Below are 21,396 nucleotides of genomic sequence, written 5' to 3' on the forward strand. Positions count from 1 at the left end.
AAACTATTGGAGAACATAGGTGGTGGTGGAAGGTTGTTCGTGTGACTAAAGACCGGTGTACACTGGTGTGCCACAGGTGTCAGTGCTGTGCCCCTTTAAACGCCTTCATTTAAAGGGAATCCAAATATAGACGATGAAGTATCAGTTAGACTCAAAGTGTCAGCTTGTCTCTCTTTACGGATGCTGTCTGACTAACTGTGATCACTAGCATGTGCTTGTTTCAGTACAGATTCATCTTCTGCAGTAATTTTCTCCTACTAGAAGTAAAAACATTCTGCACTAGTAACACAGAGAGTTGGGGAGACTGTACCTGGACTGGACCTGTACAATTTTGATGTCTTGATCTAAGTAAAATATACTGATCACATATACTAAATGGGCTTTCTCCAGATTAATCTCTCAAATGGCACAATGGTCTGCTGAGGAGACTCGGTCTGGGATCAAGGCGGGAATCTGTGTGTGAAACTGGAGACGCTGATTGAATGTTATATGAGAACTTCACGTCTGTTTTACTTTGGAAAAGGAGGATGCAGGTACAGAATTCAAGAAGATGCACAGGGAAGCTCTTGAACAGATTGAAGTAAGATGTGAGTAGGGATTCATGGTGTTGGCTGGTATAAAATTGGACCAATCGCCAGGTCCAGATCAGTTACATCTCAGGCTGCTGTTGGAGACAAGGGATGAAAGGCGGTGATGCAAATGTTTAAATAGAATCTGGTCACAGGTGAGGTGCCCGAGGAATGGAGATCACCCTTTGAAGGAATGGTTGTAGAGATAGAACAGGGAACTATAGACTCGTGTGTTTCAAATCGGTGTTAGAGAAGGTTTTGCCAAAAATAGGTGGTGGTAGAAGGCTGTTTAAGTGACTAAAGACCAGTGTCCCCTAATGTACCACAATGATCAGTGCTGTGTCCCTTTTTATTTGTGGTATTTATAAATGATGTAGGTGTGAATGTGGAGGGGGAGTGGCAGCGTGATAAGTAAGTCTGTGTTTGACACAAATATTGGCTGGGCGTTTGGAAGTGTGGAGGAAGTTCTTATGTTAGAGGAAGATACAGATGGAATGGTCAGATGGGTGGATCAATGGCAGATAGGACATAACTCTGATAAATATGAGGTGATGCACTTTGGAGGAAGGAACCAGACAGGAGAGTACACAATGAATGGCAGCACATCAGGAAGCTCAGATGGTGCTTCTCCACACATCCATGAACGTAACAGGGGAGGATCAAAGATTACGTAAGAAATCATTGGAAAAAGTAGGCATATCCTTTACTCATCGAGGCATAGATTACAAGAGCTATGTAGCACTTTGGTTAGGTCAAGATGGAATACTATTTAGGGTTCTGGGAGCAACATTACAGGCAGGATGTGATTGTTCTGGAGGGGGCACAGAGATTCACGAGGATGTTCCCAAGGATGGAGCATATCAGCTATGGAGAGAGGTTTCATAAGCTCCATTTGTTTACTTTGGAGCAGAGAAGGCTTTGGGGGACGTGATTCAGGATAAGATTACGAGAGTCATGGACAGGGTGGATAGACAGCAGCTGTTCCTTTTAGTCAAAGAGCCAAGAACAGGCGTGCACACTTTTAAAGGGAAGGATGTGATATTTAGAGAGGAGTAAGGGATTGTTTTTCACTAAGAGGGTTATGGGGTCCGGAATGCACCTCCTGAGGATGGGGTGGGGGGTTGTTATCACGGATCATGTCACAACCATTAAAAAGTATTTGGTCGAGCACTTGAAGTGTCAAACCATTCATGGCTATGGGACTGATGTAGTAAATTTGGAATAACATAGATCGTGCTGTAATTTTGATGCTACACAGGCTCTGCTTCTGTGATTGTATGGCTGTGGAAGGTCAATCATTGAACAGCTTAAGACAGGAAGTAATAGGTTTCGGAGCAGTACATTAAACAAGCATGAAACGTAAAAGTTTCTCTAAGTACAATATACCAAGGTGAAATGTTGGCAAAGATAATTGTAGCTTCTTTCCAGTCGAAAACCAGAGAATGGTGAACAGGAAAATGGCAGAGTATGAAGCAACTACTTCCGTTCTGCCTTCATGAAAGAAGAAAAATAAAAAACTTCCAAGCAATTCTATGTCTACTGAGAAAAAGCAGGAAATACAATCGTATCTGTCAATAAACATTTTTGAAGGAAATATTTGGTCTGAAATCTGATAAATCCCCATGGCCTGATAATCTTTATCTATGATTCCTGAAGGAGGTGGCCATGGTAATAATGAATACTTTGCTTGCTGTCTTCCAAATTCCTAATGACTGAATTGACAGATTTGAGAGCAGCAAATTTAACACCAATATTTCTAAAGGAGGCAGAGAGAAAGCAGGGAATTACAGTCTGCCTAGTGCCAAAGAAGCAATCAGGACAATACTAGAGTCTATTAGAAAGAATGCTTCAAGAATGGATCAAGTCAATGCCAAATTATTAAAGGTGAATCATATTTGAGAAACCTACGGGGAAATAAATTATGCCGAAGCAATAGTTTCAGTGAATTTGGATTTTCAGAAACTTTTTGATCAAGTCCCAAATCTAGTTTTGTGAAAATGCTACTCCTTTAACAAGGTCATGCTGTCCTTGTTTTTTTTTTCAAAGGTGTCTTAAAAGCAGTGAATCCGAAATATCTTGGTTTGACTGCTCTAAAATAAAAGCACGTACAATAAGGAGCAAGCTATGCTAGATTTGGGCAGCACGGTGGCACAGTGGTTAGCACTGCTGCCTCACAGCACCAGAGACCCGGGTTCAATTCCTGCCTCAGGCGACTGACTGTGTGGAGTTTGCACGTTCTCCCCGTGGCAGCGTGGGTTTCCTCCGGGTGCTCCGGTTTCCTCACACAGTCCAAAGATGTGCAGGTCAGGTGAATTGGCCATGCTAAATTGCCCGTAGTGTTAGGTAAGGGGTAAGTGTGGGGGTATGGGTGGGTTGCGCTTCGGCGGGACGGTGTGGACTTGTTGGGCCGAAGAGCCTGTTTCCACACTGTAAGTAATCTAATCTGGTCCTGTGTAATGAGACAGGAATAATTAATAACCTCATAGTTAGAATCAACTTTGAAGGAATGATCACAGTATGGTTGAATTTAAAATACAGATGGAGAATGTGAAGATAAAATCCAATACCAAGTTACTGTGCTTAAACAAGGGGGACTACTTTAGAATGCGAGTGGACTTGGCTAAAGTCGACTGAAAACAAAGACTTTATAGTGAGAGTTGACTAGCAGTGTAGGATTTTCAAAGAAACTTTTTAAAAGTCCTTAGCAAAAGTATATTCACTGAAAAGGAAATACTCTAAGCAAAGGGGTAATCTGCACCGGGTGTCTAGGCAATAATCGAGGCTACCAAGTTTAAAGAGAAGGCAGGCAAAGTGGCCAAGAACAGCAGGAACCTAGAAGATTGGAAAAACATTAAAAGTCAACAGAAAGGCACGAAAAGAGTTATAAAGAAAAGTAGGATAGAACACAAGAAAAAAAAAACTAGCACACAATATGAAAATAGATTGCAGATGATTCCCTAAATATATAAAATGAAAATGAGTGGTAAATGTTGGACCTTTAGAGGAAGAGAAGGCGCATTTTGTTATAAGATATGATGAAATGACCGAGGCATTTAGCACCTATTTTGTGGAAGACACTTATAACATGCCAGTAATTGACAAAGAGATGAGGGTAGGTGCGGACATGTGCATAATCATTATAACAGAGGAGGCAGTGTTGGGTAAGCTAATTGATCTAAAGGCAGACAAGTCCCCGAATGAAATGCATCCCAAGGTACTAAAAAAGATAGCGGGAGAAGTATCAAGTGCAATTTAAATTGAAAGAACTTTGAGGCAGTCCCAGCAGATTGGAAAACAGAAAATGAGACGCCATTGTTTAAAAAAGGCTAGCAGATAAAAGATGGGGAATTATAAACCAGTTAACTTAATCTGTGTAATGGGGAAGATGTTTGAGTGTATTATCAAGGGAGAAATAGCAAGGCATTTTGCTAGAAATCGGCCCATTGCACAGACACAGCATGGATTCATGAGGGGCAGGTCAAGATTATCAAGTTTGTTGGAAATTTATGAAGAAACTATGAGCAAAGTAGACAACGAGGCCCCAGTGAATGCGGTGTATCTAGGTTTCCAAATGGTCTTCGACAAGGTGCCGCACAACAGACTGCTGCAGAAGATAAAATGGAACGCGTTATGGGTAAAATATTAGTATGGATAGAAGATTGGTTGACTAACAGGAAGTAAAGGGTGGATCAAAATGAGTGCTATTCATATCTGGCAATCAGTGGCTAGTGGCGTGCTTCAGGGAACAGTGTTGGGGCTGCAATTATGGAGTTGGGAGCATCCTTAGTTTGTCAAAGTTTGCAGATGACACGAAGATAAGTGGCAGAGCAACATGTGCAGAGATCTATGAAACGTTTTAGAGGAGCACAGATACTTTGAGTGAGTAGGCAAATGTCTGGCAGATGGAATACGATGTCAGTAAATGTGAATTCATCCATTTTGTTGGGAATACCAGTAAAAAGGATTTTTACTTGAATGGTAAAACGTTGCAGCATGCTGCTCTGCAGAGGGACCTGGGTGTCCATGTGCATGAATCACACAATGTTGGTCTGCAGATACAGCAAGTACTGAGGAAGGCAAATGGTATGTTGTCTTTCGTTGCTGAAGGGATTCAATTTTAAATCAGATAAATTATTTTGCAGCTGTACAGGGTGCTGGTGAGGCCACACCTGGAGTATTGTATGAAGGTTAAGCCGCCTTACTTGAGAAAGAATGTACTGGCATTGGATGGGGTGCAGAAGAGTTTCACTGCGTTGAATCCGGAGTTGAGAGATAATTTACGTTATTCTATCTGCAATCCTCTTGTGCTTGTGTTTCATTCAACTGCATCACACCTGGAATATCCACCTTACACCTGTTTAAGTCAATGAGCAAAGGTTGGGTCTGCGCTACTTCCTTGAAATGATTTGAGGAAGTCTGTCCTGTCCATAACAGTGTGTAACAGCTAGATCTAATATACTGGCATGGGTTGAGAATGGGAGAGTTTAAAGGAAAAAGTGAATCAGTATAAACAGTTCTATATATTTTGGAGTGGAAATCAATGACTAGCATGATCATCCAGGATGTGATGTTTGGACCCTAGCTATTCAGAAAGCATATTAAACATTTGTTCAAGGGCATTGTATGTAATCTTTCCAAATCGGCTGATGGCCCCAAATTGAGATTGTGAGTGGGTGATCAGGATGTAAAGAAGTTCAAAGGTGAAGACAATTGGAGGGAATGGGCAAATACGTGGCAGGTGAAGAACAACGTGGATAGACGTGACATTGAGCACATTGGTTGGAAAAATAAAATAACGGCTAGCATTTCAAAAGGAATTGATGTAAACTTGTGAAATATGTGTATACTTTTGTTGACTTCTTTACAAATTGACGGACCGAAGTTCCTACTTCATTTTTTATCCAAATAGTTAATCACTTCAACGGATATAGAGTATACAGTGTTTGGGAAAAGTCAATTGAAGAGATGTTTGGCCAAAAACTAGAGTGGGGAAGGCTCAATGTGTTGGATTACCTACCCTTTTCCCGATGTTTCTCTGCAGTGTATGGGAAAGCTCTGTAAATGTTGTTCCAAACTCTCAGATGTTAGGAAGGAGGTCTCTGAAGGGTCGACAGGACTTTATTTCCCATTCCCTTTTCCGATACACAGGCCAGTGCCTGGTGTTCTACCTGGGTTCATCCTTTAAGACCTTGGAACAATTTGATACAAAGGCCTTGCAGTTTCGGAGACCACTGATGAGTTTACCACATGGTTGTGTATCTGGAGTTACATTTAGGCAAGACCAGGAAAGCACGGGAGAATCATTTCCTGAATGTGCAATGGGGCAGAAAATGTATATTGACAATTGACATGCGCTTCAATGTCAATATTACTGGCACCAGATTTTACATCTCGATATTTTATTAATTGTTTTTAACTTCCACCAGCTGCCAGAACATTAGCCTGGTCTGGATTAGTAATCCAGTGACATTTCCACAACAGCACCACACTGAGCTGGTTATTTCTTTACTGCTTGACATCTCTGGCAGAAAGAACTCTCACCAATTTGATTGTCGTGATGGGACTGAGGGGGTGGTAATTGGTCAGCTTGTAATTATTCCCCACTTAGGGGATGAAACATAGTTGAGTAATTTTCTAAATTGCCAGGGAGATGTCAAAGTTGGAGCTGGAATGACACAGCGTCCCCAGGGACACGGCTTGTTGTGCAGCACAAGTCTTCAGTCCTTTAGCAAGAATGGTGTCAGGGTCCATACCCTTTGTCGTATCTACTGTGTTCAGTTGTTTCTTCATGTCACGTGCAGCAAATCGAATTGGTTGGAGACTGGCATCTGTGATTCTGTGGGCATCATTCAAGCAACACTTCTGCCTGAGGATGTTGCAGACACTGCATCCTTGTCTTTTACACTGATGTACAGGAAGGTTTCATTCTTTCGAGGAATACTAGAGCAATAGCCTCAGTAATAGCTGTTGAGATGTTAGTCAAACAACACCAGTAATGTTCTGGTGATCTGAGTTCGAATCCTGTTACAGTAGATGGTGTAATTCGAATGCAATACATGTTTGGGATCAAGTGTCTAATGATAAGATCATGAATCAATTGCTGGTTCCCTGATGCACTTAAGGAATGGAAACTGCCATCCATATCTACTCTGGATGCATGTAACTCCAGTCCCACAGCAATGCGGTTGACTCTTAACTACCCTCTGGGCAATAACCAGTGATGCCCTAATCCGATTGAACAATGTTGTTTTTAAATAATATTTGTGGAATCCTCTTTTATCGTCAGTTGTTTCACAGTTCAACTCCATTTCTGACTGGATGTGGCAGAACCGTAGAGCTTCTGTCTGATCTGTTTGCTTTGTAATCATTTCGCCTTCTCTCTTAGATATTAGTCCTGCTGTTTGGAATGTAAGTACAGTGGTCACGTGCGATAGCTTTAAATGGAATGTCATCAGTTTTAGGTACATATGGTTCTGACCCTAGTACCTTCCCAACTCTACTCTGAAACATCGGTCAGCTTAATGGGAATGATAGACAGAGGGATTATCCTGGGCATAAAGTTGCAGATTTTGATTCAATACAATTCTCCTTCTGTCCAGCTGTGATCGACAGTACCACATGAATTCCCGGCTTTGAGCTGCAATTTCTGCATTGCAATTCAGCCGTCTATCCCCAAGTTCACACCGAGACCCATTCAGCCATAACCCCATGACCTACACTGGGTTCGGATGTGGTAACACTTCCATTTTTGTATTCACATTCTTCTGAGTGTTTGTCCATGATATCACTCCTCTTAACTGTCATGATTCTTAAGACCCCTAAGCATATTCCGCCGGGCAGCACCGTGGTTCCGTGGTTAGCTCTGCTGCCTCACCACACTATGGACTCAAGTTCGATTCCATCCTTCGGCGATTGTCTGTGGAGTTTACGCATTCTCCCCGTGTCTGTGTGGATTTCTTCCAGGTGCTTCAGTTTTCACCTACAGTCCAAAAACGTGCAGTTTAGGTGCATTAGCCTTGTTAAATTGCCCATAGTGTTCAGGGATACATAGGTTGGGTCCATTAGTCAGGGGTAAATGTAGGATATGGGAATGGGTCTGATTGGTTTGGTCTTCAGAGAATTGTTTTGGAGTTGTTGAGCCGAAGAGCCTGTTTCCACACTGTAGCGATTCTAATTCTAACATTCATATGGATCTTTTCCCTTCCAGTCGTGCTTTCGGTGTTTAAATTGAATGTGTTTCCCTCTGTTCTCTCTCCGTGGTCTTCATTAAGAACTCTGTAGCGTCAATGATGCTAGTCTTATGTTTTTTCAGAACCAATGAATTTCTACATCTTGTGTTATTTTTCACCCCCCGGTGTATGGCGCTCCATGATGGACAGGGCGTTTGAGCGGCTTGGACACACCTCTTACAGCTGTTCAAAACCAGAAATTACTGGAAAAAGTCAGCAGATCTAGCAGTTGTGGAGACAGAGAGACAGAGACAGTGTTTCAAGTCCAGCGTGACCGTTATTTAGAACTGAAAAGAACTCCTTAATCCCTTGAAAAAAGTGGACGAGAGATGATGGGAAACAGAGCATGTGGAGATGCAATGCCACAAAGGAATGAGCTTTTAATTGTGATGAAAGATAAACAGATGTAAAATTGGTGTAAATTAAAGTGTAAATGGGAGAAATGCGTTCTCTCTATTGAGTGCAAGATAAACAACTCACAGAAAAGATCATGGAGAAACCAGGAAGCAGAATGTATGAAAAATGGAGAACAGCCATAATGGGATCAGGCTGTGTAATTATGGAATTGAATATTAACTCCTTCAGGCTGTAATATACCAAAGTGTAAAGTGAGGTGTTACTCAAGATTGGGTTGTGCTTTTTTGTAACATTGCAGCAGCTCAGGACCGAAAAGTCAGCATGAGAACAATGTAGGTTATTGGAATGGGAAGCAATGGGAAGGTCAGGATTATTCCTACAGAGAGAGTGGAACTCTTCCTTAAAACAGCCTGTTTAATCTCCCAAGTGTAAGGGAGACTGCATTGTTAGCAGCAATGACAGGAGACTGGATTGAACGAATACAAGTGGAATGCTGCTTCAACTGGAAGTTGTGATTGGGGCCTTGGACAGTGAGGAGTGAAGAAGTGAATAGGCAAGTGTTGCACCTTCTGCAATTGCACGCGAAGGTGCCATGGGGGGAGTGGGGAAGTGTTCAGTGTGATGGGGGGGGGGGGGGGGTTCACAGAAGGAATGGTCCCCATGTAATGCTGACAGTGGACAGGAGGGAAAGATGTGTTTGATGGTGTAACCTTTCTGGTGGTGGTGGAAGTGGCAGAGGATGCTTCCATGAATGTGGATTGTAGTGCAGTAGGAAGTGATGACAAGGGGAGATATATCATTGTTCTGGGAAGGAGGGGACTGAGTGAGGGTGACACTGTGGGCAATGGCACAGTGACAGCTGAAGGCTCTATCCACTGGAGTTAGGGGATTTCTGGTTTAAAGGAAAAGGAGGTCATGTCAGTGGCAGTTCTCTGGAATGTGAGATCATCAAACAGAAACAACAGAGATGGAGAAACTGGGAGAATGGAGTCAGCCTCCGCTGATCGTGTATGCAGCAACATGCAGAAGTTCCTCCTGAATGATTGAAAAGAACCAAACATTTAAATTGAGCATTTCTGTCTCACATCTGGTCTGAAGAGGGATGTGGAAATAGAGCCAAAGGAAGGTCAGTGGATATACAGGAGCAGGCATTCAAGCAGATATCCCATAAAACGCAGCAATTATTGTTTCTGTTCAAAAAGAAGGACTCGGAAGAAGATGAACTGCCTGTGGTTGACAAAATCTGTCAAGGATACTAATCAATCGCAAATTAATGAGCATTAGCTTGTGCCCAGATTTAGGGTGTATATTTCAGGGACCATGAGCAGAAGCCGGGCATGAATTTCAGCTGTGCTTCCTGAATTACCCCCAGAAACCCCAGCCATTACTGCTCCGTCCTCCTCCAGGTTGTCCCTCTCCAATTACGGAGTACATTCGCTCACATTATGGTTCCTATCTGAGGCATTTTGATCAGGTCTACCTTCCCAGCACTAGCAAAAAGCTGTGTTTTGTGCTGCCACTTTGCCTCTGGTGTCAGTGTGACTCGGCCTCTCCATTCATGTTGTTTTACACCTCCCACTCACATCTCATTCCGGAAAGTTTCCTTCTTGGCTTAAACCTTATTGAAATCACCTTCCCACCCCCCCCCCCCCCCCAGCCCCCTTTGCACTGAATTCACACTGTGATCCAAATTTCGACAAGTATACTCAGCCTTCATCTCACTCTGCTAAAGGCAACTGCATGCTTATCGTGTGGTATAAGAATTCCCTTTCTTACTTGGATTTGGCCAGAGATACGCTTTCAGTGTAGGGATTATCACCCGCTTTCGACAAAGACATTCAAGTGTTTGACTTCCTAATGGCACTGGTAAACATTTCACACTGTCTTAGTATTGTTACTTTGAGAAAAAAACAAATCACAGTATGAAGTTTTGTCTGTGTTGTTTACATGTCATTTTGAATATTGTTTCAAATTTGCAGTGCTTACGATTAAAAGCTTGCTCTTGAAGTTAGTATTAGATGGAGTGGAGGAGGTTGAAAAGTGACGTTATAGAAGTTTATAAAATCATAAGAGGCATGGATTGAATAGAGACCCAAGGCATTCTCGCCCGGAGAGTGGGGGTGTTCAAACATATCGCTTTAAGGTGAAAGGAAGAAGATTTAAAAGGGCCAATGGTGCAACTTTTTCACATGTAGGGTGATGTGTGTATGGAATGAGCTGCAAGAGGAAGAGTGGTAAATGAAAGTATATCTGCATCATTTAAAAGACATTTGGACAAATATAAATATGAACCGTTTTGAGGCATATGGGACATGTGAAAGCAGATGGGACTAGTTTAGTTAAGCATGGACAAGTTGGACCAAAGGGTCTGTTTGTGCGTGATGTGACTGCATGAATCTAGAAAGCGAGGAAAAGGGGAACAAAAGATATGATGTAAGTAAATTGGCAAGAAATATAAAAACAAGAATCACAAAATTTTCTGCGTATATATAAAAAGAAGTTCAAAATGAGTGTACGACCTTCAGTAGAAATGAAGTCTGGAAAGTATATTGAGGCCATTTGGAGGATGTGACTGGGGAACTGGCTACAGGGAACAGGCAAAAAATTACACCAGTACTTTGCATTGTTCCTCAAAGGCACTGTAAGCATGTCAATGGTATAAACAAAATGTTAACAGGAGGCAAGTTTTTGAAATGTCTCTAACAAAACGAACAAGGTTTTTTGACAAACAGACCGGTTAGCAGTAATTCATAGTTGTTTTTTTTTGAAAAAAGTGTTTAATGAATGGTTGATGGTACTGTGTGAAAGATTCCATAACTCTCTGGATTTCAGGAGTATTCCAGCGAAACTGGAGAACCTCCAGTGTGGCGTCTGCCTTCAAGAAAGGAGCGAGACAGAAAGCAGGAAACATTTAGCCTAACCATTATTACTCGGAATCTTCGAGAGTCTATTATTAAGGCAAGAATTGAAGAACATTCAGAAAAGCTTCCCGCAGAGTCAGCATGGTTTTGTGAATGGGAAACTATATTTTGCCTGCAAAGTTATTCTGAGATGTCTGAAAATGTAACAAGCGGACTTGCTAAAGGGGAACTGGTACGCATGCGGATTACCAGAGATCTTCCACAAGATATCACAAAATAAAGGTCCTTACAAAAGACAGAAGCTCGTAGTGTTACGGACAATGTATTAGCATGGTATGACGGGTGGTTAGCACATAGAAATCGGAGAGTCAGGATAAATGGATCGTTATGATAAAGACATATCTACTGGGGTATCACAAATACCAGGCCGATGGCATCAGTTATTTATAGTCTATTCAGACAGTCTGACGGCGGGAGCTGAATGCAATATATATCCGAGTTTGAGGAACATACTGCGAAACCAAAAGTCATGCTGTTATTTTATGAAGAAGACTCCCAACAAAGGAGCAGTAAAAAGGGATTGGAGTGTTCCTGTGTATGAAACATAAAGTCAGCGTAGTGATGCAGCAAGTAACTAGATTGATACAGAACGCAGGTTCCTGGGATGAAAGGGTTGAATTATTGAATACATCTAAAATGGTGAGGCAATTATTCATTGTGCTTGAAATTAATGAGCGTGATATCACTGAAACGTAAAGGATACAGAAGTTGATTGACAAGGTAGATGCTGAGAACGTGTTTCCAAACCTGGGCAGACTCTCGAACTCAGGGACAGAATACGGGATATCGATTTCAAACTGAGATACAAAGAAATGTCTTCCTTCAGAAGGTCAGTGAGTCTGAATTTCACTAACCCAGAGAGTTGTGGAGGCTGGGTCACTGAATGCTTTTACAGATGGGTTGGATTGTTTTTTGTCATATCAGCGAGTTGAGGGATATGAGGGGTTAGCAGGAAAGTATAGTTGAGCCCTGGAGGTTGAGAGAACGTCACCTTCATGGTGACCTTTGTCAGTGTGGGGAATTGAACCTGCGCGATTGGCCTCCCTCTGCATCACAAACCAGCCGTCCAGCCAACGGAGTGGGAGCCTATGTAACTGTTTCAGACAGAAACACTCACAGACGAAGGGCAAGAGAAACTTTCATAACAAGGAAAAAGGTACAATTCAGGTAACGGTCAAGGTACTAGCTGAGGATAAAAATGTTCTCTGCTGGAAACAAGTGTTTAGATGCTATCTTGAGCTGAATGCAATAAGGTGACACAAGCAAAATAACCAGAATAGTAATTGTGTTTAGATATCGGCAACTATTAAATAACAGTATATTTTTGATTGATCTGTGTGAAGCATGCTTACTATTGCATGAAAATAGAAAGCTGATGGGACATAGTGGTAGCAGAGTCCGTCCCCAATGGGAAATGCCTCAGGAACACATGCTTGAAGAAACCCAGGATAAAAATGGCTGAGCGTCGTCTGGTCAGTGACAGGAAGCCAGGTGGCTGAATAACTGAAATTTCCTGTAACATGGAGCTCAGGAGACAGTTAGATCACCCCCGATCTTATTAAACGGTAGAGCACATTTCAAGGACTGAATGCCCTCATGATGGATTTCAATTTCGTGTGCATGTAATTTTAATTTAAAAAAACACACTGTTCCTTCCACTCATGTTTTCCACACTGTGGCACTGTCATTCTCCTGAAACTGGGACACTTGGAACGTTATCTGGAACATTCCATAACCAGCATTCTCCAGAGCATTCTATAAATGTGCGGGGGTATCACAAAGGCTAGAGAGAGAGAGAGGAGGGGGAGGTGTTGCCTGTAGCAATGAGAATGTTAGAGCATGAGCCTTGTTCGGGGGTAGGTGCTATAACAGATATACAGTGCGTGTGAGGGAGCAGAGAGAATAAGGGGACCCTTATCCTGACAGAGCGGGGAAGGTTATTGATGCTTGTCGTGTTTTGCTGGACATTTCTTCAGACCACAGATACTGCACTGAACAGGGTTGTTGAGCTCAGACCATGCTTTGTGGGTCTGGTGGTGTGGATCCCTTTGAGAAGAGAATGGTCCCCCTCTCTACTACCCCATCCACCAGGAGCTCAATGACCCTGTCGACAAAACCTGGATGGATAGAGCTCTTAAAAATGGTGGAATCATGGGTTATGGGGATTAGGCAGGAACAAGATACTGATTGTGGATGATCAGCCATGTACATAATGAATGTTATTTCTGGCTCGAAGGGCCGAATGGCCTACTCCTGCACCTATTGTCTACTGTCTATTATCAATTGTCTTATCTGCCATGCTCGGGCTAAACTGGACAGGGCAGCTCCGAACTGAGAAAGCTAAATTATTTGCCCACTAGCCTTTATTTTTTGGCGTCAGTGGCAGGGATCACGGAATATCCAGTGATTTCCGGCGATGGTGAGTACCTGCAACCATGATGGGAGGGAGAATCTGGCTGGCATTGAATGATAAGGACACCATGCGGTGGAGTGGGTAGTTAATGAGGTGAGTTCGATAAGATAGCACCAGGAAACTAGCTCAGTCTCAGACAGACAATCCCTCTGTCACTCAATGAAAATGATACTGAGATACATTTGTGTTAGGTTCAGCCCAGAGTCGAAGACTCTGCAGACCCCACTCCAAGGTACAAAGCTGCAGAACAAAACTCTCCATCATCTTAACTCACACCACTATCCCATTCACCCATCATTCCTGGTAATATTAGCTTATGTTGCCAGATGCTATCGACATGTCTACATTCAGAATTCTGAAACATGTAAACATATCTTTCCTTGACATTGTTTCTTAAATCCCCCCCTCTGTTTATATCCCAAACTGCTTTCATTTACAGGCATACAATCCTACTGCACGAAGACAGGCCCTTCAGCCAGAACTTGTCCATTTTGCCCAAAATGTCAGTCCACATTCACTCCATGTTCCTGCACTTGACCCATATCCTTCTCAGCCTTTCTTATCCATGCGTTTTTCGAACAAAATGCAGCGAGATTTTGTAATATCAAGAAAGGCCTCAAGAAAAAAATTCGCTGAATCTACCATTCATCTCACCAGGGTGCTCAGTTTACACAGAAATTGTTTGACTGCAACTTAGAACCAAAAAGGAGGAGGAAACGCTGGTGGGAGATGTACAGGGAAAACTTTGTTTATGTTATAAACAGGAAATTTTAGGTACCCAAGAATTTGCAGGAAAAACTCAACGGTCTGGTTGCATTTGCAGGAAGAAAGTCGAAAAGTGTGGCCCCCGAAGAGCACAGCAGATCAGGCAGAATCCGAGGAGCAGGGAAGGCTATGTTTCAGTCATAAACCCTTCATCAGGAATTCACTTCAGAATTCACTGCATTTGCAGTTGTCACTTTTTCTCAATCCTTTGTCGGAAGAGAGAAGAGTCATTTTTTTTCAAATCTGGGGAGTCTTCATCAGAACAGTACTGTTTACCGATCTCCAGTGTATACAGCTCTTCGTTTTATTTTAGATCACCAATTCTCTTGCATGCTGTAGTATTAATGGAACACTTGATCTGGAAAGGACGGTAAGGGATGAGGGCAGATGTGCAGGCAATGTGTCAGTCACAGCTTAAGGCCCTGTCCATTAGAATGTGAACCCTGGGGTGAAGGTAAAGGAGGGCTTGTCAGAGGCACCACGCTGGATTTCGACATCATCTGAACAGATGTGACAGATCCAGAGAAAGTGGGAGAAATCAGCTACTCTCTCTGATGGTCATGATTAGATTACTTACAGTGTGGAAACAGGCCCTTCGGCCCAACAAGTCCACACCGACCCGCCAAAGCGTAACCCACCCAGACCCATTCTCCTACATTTACCCCTTCACCTAACACTACGGGCAATTTAGCATGGCCAATTCACCTAACCCCTGCACATTTTTGGATTGTGGGAGGAAACCGGAGCACCCGGAGGAAACCCACGCAGACACGGGGAGAATGTGCAAACTCCACACAGAGAGTCGCCTGAGGCGGGAATTGAACCCGGGTCTCTGGCGCTGTGAAGCAGCAGTGCTAACCACTGTGCTACCGTGCCGCCCACTGTGCTACCGTGCCGTCATTAGGTAGCAAAGTGGCTAGCAATGCTGCCTTGCAACACCAATTACCAGGGTTCGATTCCACCCTTTGTTGACTGTTTGTGCGGTGTTTGCCATTTCTCCCTGTCTTTGTGTGGGTTTCCTTCGGGAGCTTGGTTTTCCTCCCACAGTCTAAAATGCACATGATAGATTTAGTGGCCTCACTAAACTGTCCCACAGTATCCATGGATATGCAAGTTAGGTGAATTGTTTAAGGGAAATGTAGAGTTACTGCGGTAACGTATGGGTGTGTTGGTCAGCATGTTATGTGGAGGGTCCGTGTGGACACGATGGGCCAAATGTCCTGTTTCCACACTGCAGGGTTTCCATAGTTTCTATTTAGCTGTCTGTGTTTGGAAACACTTCCCAGGATCCTGCCTACAAGTGCTGACCCAATTTGACTCACAAAAATGTTACACCATCCATTTGTCTAACATGAACTCCATCAGCCACTCCTCGGCCCTTTGGCACATCTTATCAGGGTCCCATTTTACTCTGAGTTAACCATCTCTACTGTCCACTACCTCACCAATTTTGGTGTTACCTGTAAACTCACTAACCATTCTCTACTAATATTCACATTCAAATCATTTACATAAATGACAAAATCCATTAGATCCTTGTGGTACACTGCTGGTCACAGACCTCCTGTCCAAATAAAATATGCCGCACCAGCATTACCTTCATCTCTTACCTTCGAGCCAAGTATCTACAGCTCTCCCTGTATTCCATGTGATCTAACCATGCTTAACAGTTTACCACGCGGAACCTTTTCGAATGCCTTAATAAAGTCCATATTCTATTCCACAGTTCTACTTTTGTGCCTTTATCAGTCTTATTCGTCACTTCTTCAATAAACTAAATCAAATTAGTGAGACAAGATTTCCCACACGCAAAGTCATGTGGACTGTCGCTAATCAGAATTTATCTTTCCAAACACACCTGTCTCTCAGAATCCCCTCCAACAACTTACCCACCAATGACATCAGGCCCACCGGTCTATAGTTTCCTCACTTTACCTGACCAACTGTTCTTAAACAATGGCACAACCTTACCTGTGGCTGTCCATGATAAAAATATCTCAGCCAGATATAAAACAATGGCTTCCCTAGCTTCCCATCAGATTCTCGGGTACACCTGATCAGGTCATAGAACACAGATCAGTGCAGCACAGTACAGGCCCTTGAACAGTTGATGTTGTGCCAGCAGTTTCTCCAACTCTAAGATCAGATTAACCTATGTGCCCTTCATTGTGCTAACTTCCAAGTGCCTATCCAAGAGTCACATAAAAGGTCAGAGGGAGTTATGCACCTTAATGCATTTTAAGACTGCCAGCTCCTCATCATCTGTAATATGGACACCTTTCAAGATATCACTATTCATTTCCCCAAGTCCTCTCCCTTCCATATCCTACTCCACAGTAAATACTGATGCAAAATATTTATGTAGTATCTCACCAATCTCCTGCAATTCCACACATAGGTCACTTTGCTGATCTTTAAAGGGCCCTGTCCTCTCCCTAGTGACTCTTTTGACCTCAATGTATTGGTAGATTCTCTTTGGATTGTCCCTTACCTTATTTTCGAAAGATGTCGCATGCCCCTAGTTTACCTCATGATTTCCCTCTTGAGTATTAGCCTTCAGCCGTGGTACTCCTCGATGGATTCACTCGATCCCTACTGTCTGTACCTATCATATACTTCCGTCTTTTTCTTGAACAAAACCGCAATTCCTCTCGCCATCCAGTATTCCCGACCAGCATTGCATTGTTCATGAACCGGAACATACTCTATCTAGACTCTGTAATCTCGTTTGTGAAGGCCTCCCACTTTCCTGCCACGAGCTTCTCCCAAGCAGCTTTTGAAATTGCCAATATAAAACGTTCAAAGTTGGCCTGATTCAATTTAGAACTTTACCATTTATGTCAGGACTGTTCTTCTCCATAAGTATTTTTAAAACTGGTAGTTACTGAATAACAGGCTCAAGAAGCAGAATGGCCTCCTGCTGTTCCCCTGGAACAGACTCAATAGGCTGAATGGCCTCCTCCTGACTCTCTGCAAAAGTCCCGAGAGGCTGAATTGCCTCCTTCTGTCCCTCTGTAACACGCTCAATGGACTGAATGGCTTCCTCCTGTCCCTCTGTAACAGGCTCAATAGGCTGAATGGCTTCCTCCTGTCCATTTGCAACAGACCCGAGAGGCTGAATTGCCTCCTACTGTCCCTCTGTTACACGCTCAATGGGCTGAATGGCTTCCTCCTGTCCCTCTGTAACAGGCTCAATAGGCTGAATGGCTTCCTCCTGTACATTTGCAACAGACCCGAGAGGCTTTATGGCCTCTCACTGTCCATCTGTAACAGGGTCAAGAGGCTGAATGGTCTCCTCCTGTCCTTCTTTAACAGACATATGGGGACAGAATTACCTTCTCCTATTCCTGAGTAGCGGTCTCAATGCTCTAAATGATGTCACAAGGAGCAGCACTGCACAACGCCAATGGGCAATAAATAGTGTACACTGTTTTATTGTCTATGGAAGTGTTCCCACTGGTCGCCTTATGCAGCTGGTCTGTTTATTTATCTATATCTCCCTTTATAAATAGTATGTAATATAAACAGTCCTGCAGTGTTCTTGCACTACTCCCACATCCATGGAAGAAAGAATATGAATACTGAAAGATTTATGGTCCATCCCTAAGCAACGCCCATCTATTCCGCCCAGACTGAGTAAATGTTCCCTTTTATTGGGATAGGAAAAGTTACGTAAGGAAGGGGTTAACTGAGCCTGTTTGTTTAGTGACTGTGATTAATGCCAGTCTCCATGGATTGGAATCATCCCAGTGGAGGGGTTCCATCTTTTAATGATAAATGGGTTCCGTTGAATGTGCTATTCCACAATATAAGTGGGAGCACCACCGACAGCATTAACAGGGATCGGCAGCTCAAGAGATGCAGTGAGGAGAGATCAGAATCTGAGCACAAGTGTCTGGAATGTTCCAACAATGTTTCACAATCTGAGAACATTAGGCTGGAATGTCTCAAGAATGGACAGGGGTTTAGATTGGGAAATTTGGTTTCTTTCTACATATTATGATCAATGGTCATTATCGCGGCGGATCGAATATGTACTTTACATTATTCAATATTTTTATTATCCAATCCTGGCTTTCGTTGGTGTCCCTGGTAAGTCTCAATGTTCAGTCATTAATTTTATAAATCATGATTGATGTAATACTATCCTTTCATTGACTCTATTGTCATTGTCTCTGTTATTGTTCCTGCTGAGACTCTAAATCGAGATGTTCACTTTACAAGCCACTACTAATTGCAGCAATGAACTTGTTAATTCACTCTCTCCCTCATTGCTTCTGGCACTGTTACTCATGGATCTCTATGTTGACCTGTGCAGTTTCAACTGTGAAACATGGTTTATTTTATCACTGCCCTTGCTGTTTAAATATTGAAAGCATTGAGGTCACTGTGCTCTGTTCTGGTTACAGATTGAATTTCGTTCCTCTGACTACATCCCATCCCCTGCCAATACTGGGGCTGAAATACACTGGTATAGTCTACATAGCTCCCCATGCTGGGCAGACAGTCCAGCTGACTGACCAATACGCTGGCATAGCCTACACAGCTCCCCATGCTGAGCAGATAGCCCAGGTTACTGACCAATACACTGGCACGGTCTGCACAGCTCCCTATGCTGGGTAGATAATTCAGCTTGCTGAGCAATGCACTGGTACAGTCTGCACAGCTCTCCATGCTGAGCAGATAGTTCATTTTCCGAAGCAATACATTGGCATAGTCTGCACAGCTCCCCATTTAGTCCCACTGCCCTGTCTGTTTCCCCATATTTCACCAATATGGTCTGTTTAGATCTTAATTATCTGGTACTATCTTTAATGTGCATTTTTCTGTCCCTCACTATCTTTCCCTGGCTTTGAGTTTTGGCTCCCTAATGTATCGAGTGCTGACATTGTGAAACTCAGAAACAATGAAATGGTGTGTGGGGGCTGTTGTTCACTTCCCCGTGTGGCAATGTTCCATGTTATAAATGCAATCCTGCAGTACTCTTGCACGACTTCCACACACATGGAAGAAAACAAAAAGGTTGACATTTTTATGATCATATTGGACAGAAGGGATTCAGCAGTTTTGACTCACGTCTTTGAAACTTAGTCTGCAGCTGTCCACTGAACACCTGTGTTTGTCCCTCTCAGCTGATCGTGTGGCCAGTAACACAAGGAAGCCCTCGAGTATTATTGTAAAAGGGCAGGCATCCAACTTGCGTCGGAGGCTGAGGGATGACCTTATAGAGGTTTGCAAAATTATGAGTGCATTGATAGAGTAAATAGACAAAGTATTTTCCCTAGGGTCGGGGAGTCCAGAAATAGAGGGCATCGGTTTAGGGTGAGAGGGGAAAAAGACCTAAGGGGCAACTTTTTCACATAGTGTAGTACGTGTATGGAACGAGCAGCCGGGGAGAGTGGTGGAGGCTGGTAAAATTGCAACATTTAAGAGGCATTTGGATGGGTATATGAATAGGAAGGGTTTGGAGTGATAATCGGCTGGGTGCTGGCAGGTGGGACGAGATTGGGTTGGGATCTCTGGTCCGCAAGGACAGCTTGGACCAAAAGGCCTGTTTCCATGCTGCACATCTCTGTGACTCTATGAAAATCTTCTGACTGACTCCTGTTATTCAAAATTGAGTGGACGTGTTGGGGATGGATTGCTGGAAGTTGTCTTGTGAGCTGCCCCAAACATTCAGAGAGACCTGAGGATTTTGTGACCCAACTCTTGATGGAGCATGGGGACTGTAGTTATAGTATCTGATTCTGTAACATGATCAACAAATGGAGCAGAGGCTGCTATTTCTCTCGCACGCTATTTCTCTCGCACACACACATATACACGCGCTCTCTCCCACACTTCCCCCACTCCCGTGCACACACACTCCGCATTTCTCAGATGCACACACACATAAATCTGTGGGGTGAATTTGAATTTGTAGCCTTGTATGTGCAAACGCATTCAATTTTGTGTTTTTTTAAAAAACATGCACTTTGTAGGCAGTTAGTCAATGTGGCATTTTATAAAGTTCTGCCTTGGAAATAAAACCCGTCTGATTCCAGAGTACAACACAGACAGACTTCAAACAAGACCATCCCTGGTTTTGTTCCGGGGAGGTCACATCTTCGCAAACATAATAGATTTCTTTGTGGAAGTGAAAATTGATATTGAGGAAAAGGCTGTAGATGTTATACAACAGACTTCGGTAAGGTATTTGTTGAGGTAAGCTGACGGAGAAGGTGAAGTTGCAAGGGGTCCAGGGTCTACTAGCTAAATGGATGTAGAACAGGCTGGGCAGCAGCAGACAGTGAGTATTAGTGGAAGAGAGTTTCTCAAAATGAAGAGTTATTCTGGGTGGTGTTTCACAGGGTTTCATGCTGGGACCGCTATTGTCTATGATACACATAAATGAACGAAAGGACGGTAAAGGTGGTCTGATCAATAAGTTTGCAGATGGCACTACAATTGGTAGAGTAACAGAAAGTGAAGGGGACTGTCAGAGAATGCAGCAAAAAATAGATAGATTGGACAGTTGTGCAGAGAAATGGCAAATAGAATTCAATCTGGACAAATGTGATATGATGCATTCTGGAAGATCCAATTCAAGAGTGAACTATCGGGTTAATGGATAAAGCCCTGGGCAAAATTGATGTACAGCGAGATCTGGGTGTTCAGATCCATTGTTCCTTAGAGGGGCAGGTCGATAGAGTGGTCAAGAAGGCATACAACATACTTTGCTTCCTGCATTCCACCATTTTAAAAATGGCAGAAAAGAGAAAGTGGCGAAATACAGACCAGATAACTTGTCATCCACAGGAGGGAATCTGTTGGAATCTATTGTGTACAAGAGATTACAGGTCATGTTACAGTTGTGTACGGCTTTGGTTCGACAACATTTCAAATAGTTCGTATAGTTCTGATCGCCACCTTACAAAAAGGATGTGGATGCTTTGGAGAGGGTGCAGAGGAGTTTCACCAGGATCTTTCCTGGTATTGGAGGCAACTGGCTATGAAGAGAGGTTTGGTAGATTAGAAGTATTTTCATTAGACTGACGGAAGTTCGGGGGACCTAATTGAGTTCTACAAAATCATAAGAGGTATAGACAGTGTGAATAGCAAGACGATTATTCCCAGAGTGAGGTACTCAATTTCTAGTGGTC

The sequence above is a fragment of the Chiloscyllium plagiosum genome, unplaced genomic scaffold (assembly GCF_037043375.1).
Source record: "Chiloscyllium plagiosum isolate Xiang-an unplaced genomic scaffold, Cpla_swu_hap1 HiC_scaffold_38, whole genome shotgun sequence".
In the NCBI taxonomy this organism is placed as follows: Eukaryota; Metazoa; Chordata; class Chondrichthyes; order Orectolobiformes; family Hemiscylliidae; genus Chiloscyllium; species Chiloscyllium plagiosum.